This window comes from Aplidium turbinatum, chromosome 6 (genome assembly GCF_918807975.1).
Source record: "Aplidium turbinatum chromosome 6, kaAplTurb1.1, whole genome shotgun sequence".
Lineage (NCBI taxonomy): Eukaryota > Metazoa > Chordata > Ascidiacea > Aplousobranchia > Polyclinidae > Aplidium > Aplidium turbinatum.
In genome coordinates, this window is record NC_137477.1 from 35,788,516 (window position 1) to 35,801,247 (window position 12,732).

Below are 12,732 nucleotides of genomic sequence, written 5' to 3' on the forward strand. Positions count from 1 at the left end.
ATTTTTTATGACGTTAGTTTCAAACAAAAATAATTGGAAAGCTTCGGAGTAAATTTTTTTTTCACTGTATGAAATGACAATGTAATGTCTTAAAAAAATTTTTGAAAAAGATTTTCGGAAAAATTTTTTTTCTTGATAATCGAAACTTTTTGTGTAGGATAAAATATCTTAGGCCATTTACAATAACTTTAGTCAAAAAAAATAATTAGAGTGTGACTTTAACTTAAAATATACGCTATCTCCTTAAATAAAGCAGCTGCACAGCTCTCAATGCAGGTATAAGCAATTCAATGAACTTTTGTTCATTGACAACTTTTTAACTTTAAACCAAGTTTTAGCGGTGCTAACACGTTTTGGAATAATAAAACAATATTACTGAACATCAAAATAAACTTTTGCAGTATGAAGGAAATTTTGAAAAATTTTCGTGTAAGTCGTCAGTTCGTGTAAGTCGTCACTTTTTCTGTTTCTCCTGGGGTGACGTTATCCAAGTTCTACTGTAGCTTTAGTGGTGCTAACATGTTTTGGAATGATAAAACAATATTACTGAACATAAAAATAAACTTTTGAAGTATGAAAAGAACTTTGAAAAATTTTGAAAAAATTCTTGTTCAATGTGTGCATTTTGCAATAAAATGTCTCAGGAAAATTTTTCAGTGGTTTCCACATGACTGGCTACCATTATTAATGAACATAAAAAAAAACTTTAATGTGTGCACTTTGCAATGAAATGTCTCAGGAAAATTTTTCAGTGGTTTCCACATGACTGGTTGCCGTTATTAATGAACATAAAAAAAAACTTTAATGTGTGCAATTTGCAATGAAATGTCTCAGGAAAATTTTTCAGTGGTTTCCACATGACTGGCTGCCATTATTAATGAACATAAAAAAAAAATTTAATGTGTGCAATTTGCAATGAAATGTCTCAGCAAAATTTTTCAGTGGTTTCCACATGACTGGCTGCCATTATTAATCAACATAAAAAATAACTTTAATGTGTGCAATTTGCAATGAAATGTCTCAGGAAATCTTTTCAGTGGTTTCCACATGACTGGCTGCCATTATTAATGAACATAAAAAAAAACTTTAATGTGTGCAATTTGCAATGAAATATCTCAGGAAAATTTTTTAGTGGTTTCCACATGACTGGCTGCCATTATTTATGAACATAAAAAAAAACTTTAATGTGTGCAATTTGCAATGAAATGTCTCAGGAAAATTTTTTAGTGGTTTCCACATGACTGGCACCCTATTATTAATGAACAAAAAAAATTATTTTGCACTGTATGAAATGTCTTAGAAAAATTTTTGAAAATTTTTTTTAATAATGTTCACTTTTAGTACGTAAAACAACTTTCTTAGACAATTTTTAATGACATTAGTTTCAAACAAAAAGAATTGGAAAGCTTCGGAAAAAAATTTTTTTTCACTGTTTGAAATGACCATGTAATGTCTTGGAAAAATTTTTGAAAAAGATTTTCGAAAAAAATTTTTTTTCTTGATAATCGAAACTTTTTTTGTAGGATAAAACATCTTAGGCCATTTACAATAACTTTAGTCAAAAAAAATAATTAGAGTGTGACTTTATCTTAAAATATACGCTATCTCCTTAAATAAAGCTGCTGCGCAGCTCTCAATGCAGGTATAAGCAATTCAATGAACTTTTGGTAATTGACAACTTCTTAACTTGAAACTAAGTTTTAGTGGTGCTAACATGTTTTGGAATGATAAAACAATATTACTGAACATAAAAATAAACTTTTGCAGTATGAAAAAAATTTTGAAAAATTTTGAAAAATATACTTGTTCAATGTGTGCAATGAGTTATGAAATGTCTTATAAAAAATTTTGCAAACAATTTTTGATTTTTTCAATAATGTTCACATTTAGTACGTAAAACAACTTTCTTAGACAATTTTTAATGACGTTAGTTTCAAACAAAAAGAATTGGATAGTTTCGCAAAAAAATTTATTTTTCACTGTATGAAATAACTATGAAAAATTTTTGAAAATTTTTTTTGAAAAGACAATTTTTTTCAATAATTGTCACTTTTAGTACGTAAAACAACTTTCTTAGACAATTTTTAATGACGTTAGTTTCAAACAAAAAGAATTGGAAAGCTTCGAAAAAAATTTTTTTTTTCACTGTATGAAATGACAATGTAATGTCTTGGAAAAATTTTGAAAAAGATTTTCGAAAAAAAAGTTTTTTCTTGATAATCGAAATTTTTTGTGTAGGATAAAATATCTTAGGCCATTTACAATAACTTTAGTCAAAAAAAATAATTAGAGTGCAACTTTAACTTAAAATTAACGCTATCTCCTTAAATAAAGCTGCTGCGCAGCTCTCAATGCAGGTATAAGCAATTCAATGAACTTTTGGTAATTGACAACTTTTTAAATTGAAACTAAGTTTTAGTGGTGCTAACATGTTTTGGAATGATAAAACAATATTACTGAACATAAAAATAAACTTTTGCAGTATGAAAAAAATTTTGAAAAACTTTGAAAAAAATTCTTGTTCAATGTGTGCAATGAGTTATGAAATGTCTTATAAAAAATTTTGCAAACAATTTTTGATTTTTTCAATAATGTTCACTTTTAGTACGTAATACAACTTTCTTAGACAATTTTTTATGACGTTAGTTTCAAACAAAAATAATTGGAAAGCTTCGGAGTAAATTTTTTTTTCACTGTATGAAATGACAATGTAATGTCTTAAAAAAATTTTTGAAAAAGATTTTCGGAAAAATTTTTTTTCTTGATAATCGAAACTTTTTGTGTAGGATAAAATATCTTAGGCCATTTACAATAACTTTAGTCAAAAAAAATAATTAGAGTGTGACTTTAACTTAAAATATACGCTATCTCCTTAAATAAAGCAGCTGCACAGCTCTCAATGCAGGTATAAGCAATTCAATGAACTTTTGTTCATTGACAACTTTTTAACTTTAAACCAAGTTTTAGCGGTGCTAACACGTTTTGGAATAATAAAACAATATTACTGAACATCAAAATAAACTTTTGCAGTATGAAGGAAATTTTGAAAAATTTTCGTGTAAGTCGTCAGTTCGTGTAAGTCGTCACTTTTTCTGTTTCTCCTGGGGTGACGTTATCCAAGTTCTACTGTAGCTTTAGTGGTGCTAACATGTTTTGGAATGATAAAACAATATTACTGAACATAAAAATAAACTTTTGAAGTATGAAAAGAACTTTGAAAAATTTTTAAAAAAATTCTTGTTCAATGTGTGCATTTTGCAATAAAATGTCTCAGGAAAATTTTTCAGTGGTTTCCACATGACTGGCTGCCATTATTAATGAACATAAAAAAAAACTTTAATGTGTGCAATTTGCAATGAAATATCTCAGGAAAATTTTTCAGTGGTTTCCACATGACTGGCTGCCATTATTAATGAACATAAAAAATAACTTTAATGTGTGCAATTTGCAATGAGATGTCTCAGGAAAATTTTTCAGTGGTTTCCACATGACTGGCTGCCATTATTAATGAACATAAAAAATAACTTTAATGTGTGCAATTTGCAATGAAATGTCTCAGGAAATCTTTTCAGTGGTTTCCACATGACTGGCTGCCATTATTAATGAACATAAAAAATAACTTTAATGTGTGCAATTTGCAATGAAATGTCTCAGGAAATCTTTTCAGTGGTTTCCACATGACTGGCTGCCATTATTAATGAACATAAAAAAAAACTTTAATGTGTGCAATTTGCAATGAAATATCTCAGGGAAATTTTTCAGTGGTTTCCACATGACTGGCTGCCATTATTAATGAACATAAAAAAAAACTTTAATGTGTGCAATTTGCAATGAAATGTCTCAGCAAAATTTTTCAGTGGTTTCCACATGACTGGCTGCCATTATTAATGAACATTAAAAAAAATTCAATGTGTGCAATTTGCAATGAAATGTCTCAGGAAAATTTTTTAGTGGTTTCCACATGACTGGCACCCTATTATTAATGAACAAAAAAAATTATTTTGCACTGTATGGAATGTCTTAGAAAAATTTTTGAAAATTTTTTTTGAAAAGACAATTTTTTTTAATAATGTTCACTTTTAGTACGTAAAACAACTTTCTTAGACAATTTTTAATGACATTAGTTTCAAACAAAAAGAATTGGAAAGCTTCGGAAAAAATTTTTTTTCACTGTTTGAAATGACCATGTAATGTCTTGGAAAAATTTTTGAAAAAGATTTTCGAAAAAAATTTTTTTTCTTGATAATCGAAACTTTTTTTGTAGGATAAAACATCTTAGGCCATTTACAATAACTTTAGTCAAAAAAAATAATTAGAGTGTGACTTTAACTTAAAATATACGCTATCTCCTTAAATAAAACAGCTGCACAGCTCTCAATGCAGGTATAACCAATTCAATGAACTTTTGTTCATTGAATACTTTTTAACTTGAAACCAAGTTTTAGCGGTGCTAACACGTTTTGGAATGATAAAACATTATTACTGAACATAAAAATAAACTTTTGCAGTATGAAAAAAACTTTGAAAAATATACTTGTTCAATGTGTGCAATGAGTTATGAAATGTCTTATAAAAAATTTTGCAAACAATTTTTGATTTTTTCAATAATGTTCACATTTAGTACGTAAAACAACTTTCTTAGACAATTTTTAATGACGTTAGTTTCAAACAAAAAGAATTGGATAGTTTCGCAAAAAAATTTATTTTTCACTGTATGAAATAACTATGAAAAATTTTTGAAAATTTTTTTTGAAAAGACAATTTTTTTCAATAATTGTCACTTTTAGTACGTAAAACAACTTTCTTAGACAATTTTTAATGACGTTAGTTTCAAACAAAAAGAATTGGAAAGCTTCGAAAAAAATTTTTTTTTTCACTGTATGAAATGACAATGTAATGTCTTGGAAAAATTTTGAAAAAGATTTTCGAAAAAAAAGTTTTTTCTTGATAATCGAAATTTTTTGTGTAGGATAAAATATCTTAGGCCATTTACAATAACTTTAGTAAAAAAAAATAATTAGAGTGCAACTTTAACTTAAAATTAACGCTATCTCCTTAAATAAAGCTGCTGCGCAGCTCTCAATGCAGGTATAAGCAATTCAATGAACTTTTGGTAATTGACAACTTTTTAAATTGAAACTAAGTTTTAGTGGTGCTAACATGTTTTGGAATGATAAAACAATATTACTGAACATAAAAATAAACTTTTGCAGTATGAAAAAAATTTTGAAAAACTTTGAAAAAAATTCTTGTTCAATGTGTGCAATGAGTTATGAAATGTCTTATAAAAAATTTTGCAAACAATTTTTGATTTTTTCAATAATGTTCACTTTTAGTACGTAATACAACTTTCTTAGACAATTTTTTATGACGTTAGTTTCAAACAAAAATAATTGGAAAGCTTCGGAATAAATTTTTTTTTCACTGTATGAAATGACAATGTAATGTCTTAAAAAAATTTTTGAAAAAAATTTTCGGAAAATTTTTTTTTCTTGATAATCGAAACTTTTTGTGTAGGATAAAATATCTTAGGCCATTTACAATAACTTTAGTCAAAAAAAATAATTAGAGTGTGACTTTAACTTAAAATATACGCTATCTCCTTAAATAAAGCAGCTGCACAGCTCTCAATGCAGGTATAAGCAATTCAATGAACTTTTGTTCATTGACAACTTTTTAACTTTAAACCAAGTTTTAGCGGTGCTAACACGTTTTGGAATAATAAAACAATATTACTGAACATCAAAATAAACTTTTGCAGTATGAAGGAAATTTTGAAAAATTTTCGTGTAAGTCGTCAGTTCGTGTAAGTCGTCACTTTTTCTGTTTCTCCTGGGGTGACGTTATCCAAGTTCTACTGTAGCTTTAGTGGTGCTAACATGTTTTGGAATGATAAAACAATATTACTGAACATAAAAATAAACTTTTGAAGTATGAAAAGAACTTTGAAAAATTTTGAAAAATTCTTGTTCAATGAGTGCATTTTGCAATAAAATGTCTCAGGAAAATTTTTCAGTGGTTTCCACATGACTGGCTACCATTATTAATGAACATAAAAAAAAAACTTTAATGTGTGCACTTTGCAATGAAATGTCTCAGGAAATTTTTTCAGTGGTTTCCACATGACTGGCTGCCGTTATTAATGAACATAAAAAAAAACTTTAATGTGTGCAATTTGCAATGAAATGTCTCAGGAAAATTTTTCAGTGGTTTCCACATGACTGGCTGCCATTATTAATGAACATAAAAAAAAACTTTAATGTGTGCAATTTGCAATGAAATGTCTTAGGAAAATTTTTCAGTGGTTTCCACATGACTGGCTGCCATTATTAATGAACATAAAAAATAACTTTAATGTGTGCAATTTGCAATGAAATGTCTCAGGAAAATTTTTCAGTGGTTTCCACATGACTGGCTGCCATTAATAATGAACATTAAAAAAACTTTAATGTGTGCAATTTGCAATGAAATATCTCAGGAAAATTTTTCAGTGGTTTCCACATGACTGGCTGCCATTATTTATGAACATAAAAAAAAACTTTAATGTGTGCAATTTGCAATGAAATGTCTCAGGGAAATTTTTCAGTGGTTTCCACATGACTGGCTGCCATTATTAATGAACATAGAAAAAAACTTTAATGTGTGCAATTTGCAATGAAATGTCTCAGCAAAATTTTTCAGTGGTTTCCACATGACTGGCTGCCATTATTAATGAACATAAAAAAAAAATTCAATGTGTGCAATTTGCAATGAAATGTCTCAGGAAAATTTTTTAGTGGTTTCCACATGACTGGCACCCTATTATTAATGAACAAAAAAAATTATTTTGCACTGTATGAAATGTCTTAGAAAAATTTTTGAAAATTTTTTTTGAAAAGACAATTTTTTTTAATAATGTTCACTTTTAGTACGTAAAACAACTTTCTTAGACAATTTTTAATGACATTAGTTTCAAACAAAAAGAATTGGAAAGCTTCGGAAAAAAATTTTTTTTCACCGTTTGAAATGACTGTCTTGGAAAAATTTTTGAAAAAGATTTTCGAAAAAAATTTTTTTTCTTGATAATCGAAACTTTTTTTGTAGGATAAAACATCTTAGGCCATTTACAATAACTTTAGTCAAAAAAAATAATTAGAGTGCGACTTTAACTTAAAATATACGCTATCTCCTTAAATAAAGCTGCTGCGCAGCTCTCAATGCAGGTATAAGCAATTCAATGAATTTTTGTTCATTGACAACTTTTTAACTTGAAACTAAGTTTTAGTGGTGCTAACATGTTTTGGAATGATAAAACAATATTACTGAACATAAAAATAAACTTTTGCAGTAGGAAAAAAATTTTGAAAAACTTTGAAAAAAATTCTTGTTCAATGTGTGCAATGAGTTATGAAATGTCTTATAAAAAATTTTGCAAACAATTTTTGATTTTTTCAATAATGTTCACTTTTAGTACGTAAAACAACTTTCTTAGACAATTTTTTATGACGTTAGTTTCAAACAAAAAGAATTGGATACTTTAGCAAAAAAAAAATATTTTTCACTGTATGAAATGTCTTAGAAAAATTTTTGAAAATTTTTTTTGAAAACACAATTTTTTTCAATAATGTTCACTTTTTGTACGTAAAACAACTTTCTTAGACAATTTTTAATGACGTTAGTTTCAAACAAAAATAATTGGAAAGCTTCGGAATAAATTTTGTTTTCACTGTATGAAATGACAATGTAACGTCTTGAAAAAATTTTTGAAAAAGATTTTCGAAAAAATTTTTTTTCTTGATAATCGAAACTTTTTGTGTAGGATAAAATATCTTAGGCCATTTACAATACCTTTAGTCAAAAAAAATAATTAGAGTGTGACTTTAACTTAAAATATACGCTATCTCCTTAAATAAAGCAGCTGCACAGCTCTCAATGCAGGTATAAGCAATTCAATGAACTTTTGTTCATTGACAACTTTTTAACTTTAAACCAAGTTTTAGCGGTGCTAACACGTTTTGGAATAATAAAACAATATTACTGAACATCAAAATAAACTTTTGCAGTATGAAGGAAATTTTGAAAAATTTTCGTGTAAGTCGTCAGTTCGTGTAAGTCGTCACTTTTTCTGTTTCTCCTGGGGTGACGTTATCCAAGTTCTACTGTAGCTTTAGTGGTGCTAACATGTTTTGGAATGATAAAACAATATTACTGAACATAAAAATAAACTTTTGAAGTATGAAAAGAACTTTGAAAAATTTTGAAAAAATTCTTGTTCAATGTGTGCATTTTGCAATAAAATGTCTCAGGAAAATTTTTCAGTGGTTTCCACATGACTGGCTACCATTATTAATGAACATAAAAAAAAAACTTTAATGTGCGCACTTTGCAATGAAATGTCTCAGGAAAATTTTTCAGTGGTTTCCACATGACTGGCTGCCGTTATTAATGAACATAAAAAAAAACTTTAATGTGTGCAATTTGCAATGAAATGTCTCAGGAAAATTTTTCAGTGGTTTCCACATGACTGGCTGCCATTATTAATGAACATAAAAAAAAACTTTAATGTGTGCAATTTGCAATGAAATGTCTCAGGAAAATTTTTCAGTGGTTTCCACATGACTGGCTGCCATTATTAATGAACATAAAAAATAACTTTAATGTGTGCAATTTGCAATAAAATGTCTCAGGAAATCTTTTCAGTGGTTTCCACATGACTGGCTGCCATTATTAATGAACATAAAAAAAAAATTCAATGTGTGCAATTTGCAATGAAATGTCTCAGGAAAATTTTTTAGTGGTTTCCACATGACTGGCACCCTATTCTTAATGAACAAAAAAAATTATTTTGCACTGTATGAAATGTCTTAGAAAAATTTTTGAAAATTTTTTTTGAAAAGACAATTTTTTTTAATAATGTTCACTTTTAGTACGTAAAACAACTTTCTTAGACAATTTTTAATGACATTAGTTTCAAACAAAAAGAATTGGAAAGCTTCGGAAAAAAATTTTTTTTCACTGTTTGAAATGACCATGTAATGTCTTGGAAAAATTTTTGAAAAAGATTTTCGAAAAAAATTTTTTTTCTTGATAATCGAAACTTTTTTTGTAGGATAAAACATCTTAGGCCATTTACAATAACTTTAGTCAAAAAAAATAATTAGAGTGCGACTTTAACTTAAAATATACGCTATCTCCTTAAATAAAGCTGCTGCGCAGCTCTCAATGCAGGTATAAGCAATTCAATGAATTTTTGGTAATTGACAACTTTTTAACTTGAAACTAAGTTTTAGTGGTGCTAACATGTTTTGGAATGATAAAACAATATTACTGAACATAAAAATAAACTTTTGCAGTAGGAAAAAATTTTTGAAAAACTTTGAAAAAAATTCTTGTTCAATGTGTGCAATGAGTTATGAAATGTCTTATAAAAAATTTTGCAAACAATTTTTGATTTTTTCAATAATGTTCACTTTTAGTACGTAAAACAACTTTCTTAGACAATTTTTTATGACGTTAGTTTCAAACAAAAAGAATTGGATACTTTAGCAAAAAAAAATTATTTTTCACTGTATGAAATGTCTTAGAAAAATTTTTGAAAATTTTTTTTGAAAACACAATTTTTTTCAATAATGTTCACTTTTTGTACGTAAAACAACTTTCTTAGACAATTTTTAATGACGTTAGTTTCAAACAAAAATAATTGGAAAGCTTCGGATTAAATTTTGTTTTCACTGTATGAAATGACAATGTAATGTCTTGAAAAAAGTTTTGAAAAAGATTTTCGAAAAAATTTTTTTTCTTGATAATCGAAACTTTTTGTGTAGGATAAAATATCTTAGGCCATTTACAATAACTTTAGTCAAAAAAAATAATTAGAGTGTGACTTTAACTTAAAATATACGCTATCTCCTTAAATAAAGCAGCTGCACAGCTCTCAATGCAGGTATAAGCAATTCAATGAACTTTTGTTCATTGACAACTTTTTAACTTTAAACCAAGTTTTAGCGGTGCTAACACGTTTTGGAATAATAAAACAATATTACTGAACATCAAAATAAACTTTTGCAGTATGAAGAAAATTTTGAAAAATTTTCGTGTAAGTCGTCAGTTCGTGTAAGTCGTCACTTTTTCTGTTTCTCCTGGGGTGACGTTATCCAAGTTCTACTGTAGCTTTAGTGGTGCTAACATGTTTTGGAATGATAAAACAATATTACTGAACATAAAAATAAACTTTTGAAGTATGAAAAGAACTTTGAAAAATTTTGAAAAAATTCTTGTTCAATGTGTGCATTTTGCAATAAAATGTCTCAGGAAAATTTTTCAGTGGTTTCCACATGACTGGCTACCATTATTAATGAACATAAAAAAAAACTTTAATGTGTGCACTTTGCAATGAAATGTCTCAGGAAAATTTTTCAGTGGTTTCCACATGACTGGTTGCCGTTATTAATGAACATAAAAAAAAACTTTAATGTGTGCAATTTGCAATGAAATGTCTCAGGAAAATTTTTCAGTGGTTTCCACATGACTGGCTGCCATTATTAATGAACATAAAAAAAAAATTTAATGTGTGCAATTTGCAATGAAATGTCTCAGGAAAATTTTTAAGTGGTTTCCACATGACTGGCTGCCATTATTAATCAACATAAAAAATATCTTTAATGTGTGCAATTTGCAATGAAATGTCTCAGGAAATCTTTTCAGTGGTTTCCACATGACTGGCTGCCATTATTAATGAACATAAAAAAAAACTTTAATGTGTGCAATTTGCAATGAAATATCTCAGGAAAATTTTTTAGTGGTTTCCACATGACTGGCTGCCATTATTAATGAACATAAAAAAAAACTTTAATGTGTGCAATTTGCAATGAAATGTCTCAGGGAAATTTTTCAGTGGTTTCCACATGACTGGCTGCCATTATTAATGAACATAAAAAAAAAACTTTAATGTGTGCAATTTGCAATGAAATGTCTCAGGAAAATTTTTCAGTGGTTTCCACATGACTGGCTGCCATTATTAATGAACATAAAAAAAACATTCAATGTGTGCAATTTGCAATGAAATGTCTCAGGAAAATTTTTTAGTGGTTTCCACATGACTGGCACCCTATTATTAATGAACAAAAAAAATTATTTTGCACTGTATGAAATGTCTTAGAAAAATTTTTGAAAATTTTTTTTGAAAAGACAATTTTTTTTAATAATGTTCACTTTTAGTACGTAAAACAACTTTCTTAGACAATTTTTAATGACATTAGTTTCAAACAAAAAGAATTGGAAAGCTTCGGAAAAAAATTTTTTTTCACTGTTTGAAATGACCATGTAATGTCTTGGAAAAATTTTTGAAAAAGATTTTCGAAAAAAATTTTTTTTCTTGATAATCGAAACTTTTTTTGTAGGATAAAACATCTTAGGCCATTTACAATAACTTTAGTCAAAAAAAATAATTAGAGTGCGACTTTAACTTAAAATATACGCTATCTCCTTAAATAAAGCTGCTGCGCAGCTCTCAATGCAGGTATAAGCAATTCAATGAATTTTTGGTAATTGACAACTTTTTAACTTGAAACTAAGTTTTAGTGGTGCTAACATGTTTTGGAATGATAAAACAATATTACTGAACATAAAAATAAACTTTTGCAGTAGGAAAAAAATTTTGAAAAACTTTGAAAAAAATTCTTGTTCAACGTGTGCAATGAGTTATGAAATGTCTTATAAAAAATTTTGCAAACAATTTTTGATTTTTTCAATAATGTTCACTTTTAGTACGTAAAACAACTTTCTTAGACAATTTTTAATGACGTTAGTTTCAAACAAAAAGAATTGGATAGTTTCGCAAAAAAATTTATTTTTCACTGTATGAAATAACTAAGAAAAATTTTTGAAAATTTTTTTTGAAAAGACAATTTTTTTCAATAATTGTCACTTTTAGTACGTAAAACAACTTTCTTAGACAATTTTTAATGACGTTAGTATCAAACAAAAAGAATTGGAAAGCTTCGAAAAAAATTTTTTTTTTCACTGTATGAAATGACAATGTAATGTCTTGGAATAATTTTGAAAAAGATTTTCGAAAAAAAATTTTTTTCTTGATAGACGAAATTTTTTGTGTAGGATAAAATATCTTAGGCCATTTACAATAACTTTAGTCAAAAAAAATAATTAGAGTGTGACTTTAACTTAAAATATACGCTATCTCCTTAAATAAAGCAGCTGCACAGCTCTCAATGCAGGTATAAGCAATTCAATGAACTTTTGTTCATTGACAACTTTTTAATTTTAAACCAAGTTTTAGCGGTGCTAACACGTTTTGGAATAATAAAACAATATTACTGAACATCAAAATAAACTTTTGCAGTATGAAGGAAATTTTGAAAAATTTTCGTGTAAGTCGTCAGTTCGTGTAAGTCGTCACTTTTTCTGTTTCTCCTGGGGTGACGTTATCCAAGTTCTACTGTAGCTTTAGTGGTGCTAACATGTTTTGGAATGATAAAACAATATTACTGAACATAAAAATAAACTTTTGAAGTATGAAAAAAACTTTGAAAAATTTTGAAAAAATTCTTGTTCAATGTGTGCAATGAGTTATGAAATGTCTTATAAAAAATTTTGCAAACAATTTTTGATTTTTTCAATAATGTTCACTTTTAGTACGTAAAACAACTTTCTTAGACAATTTTTAATGACGTTAGTTTCAAACAAAAAGAATTGGATAGTTTCGCAAAAAAATTTATTTTTCACTGTATGAAATAA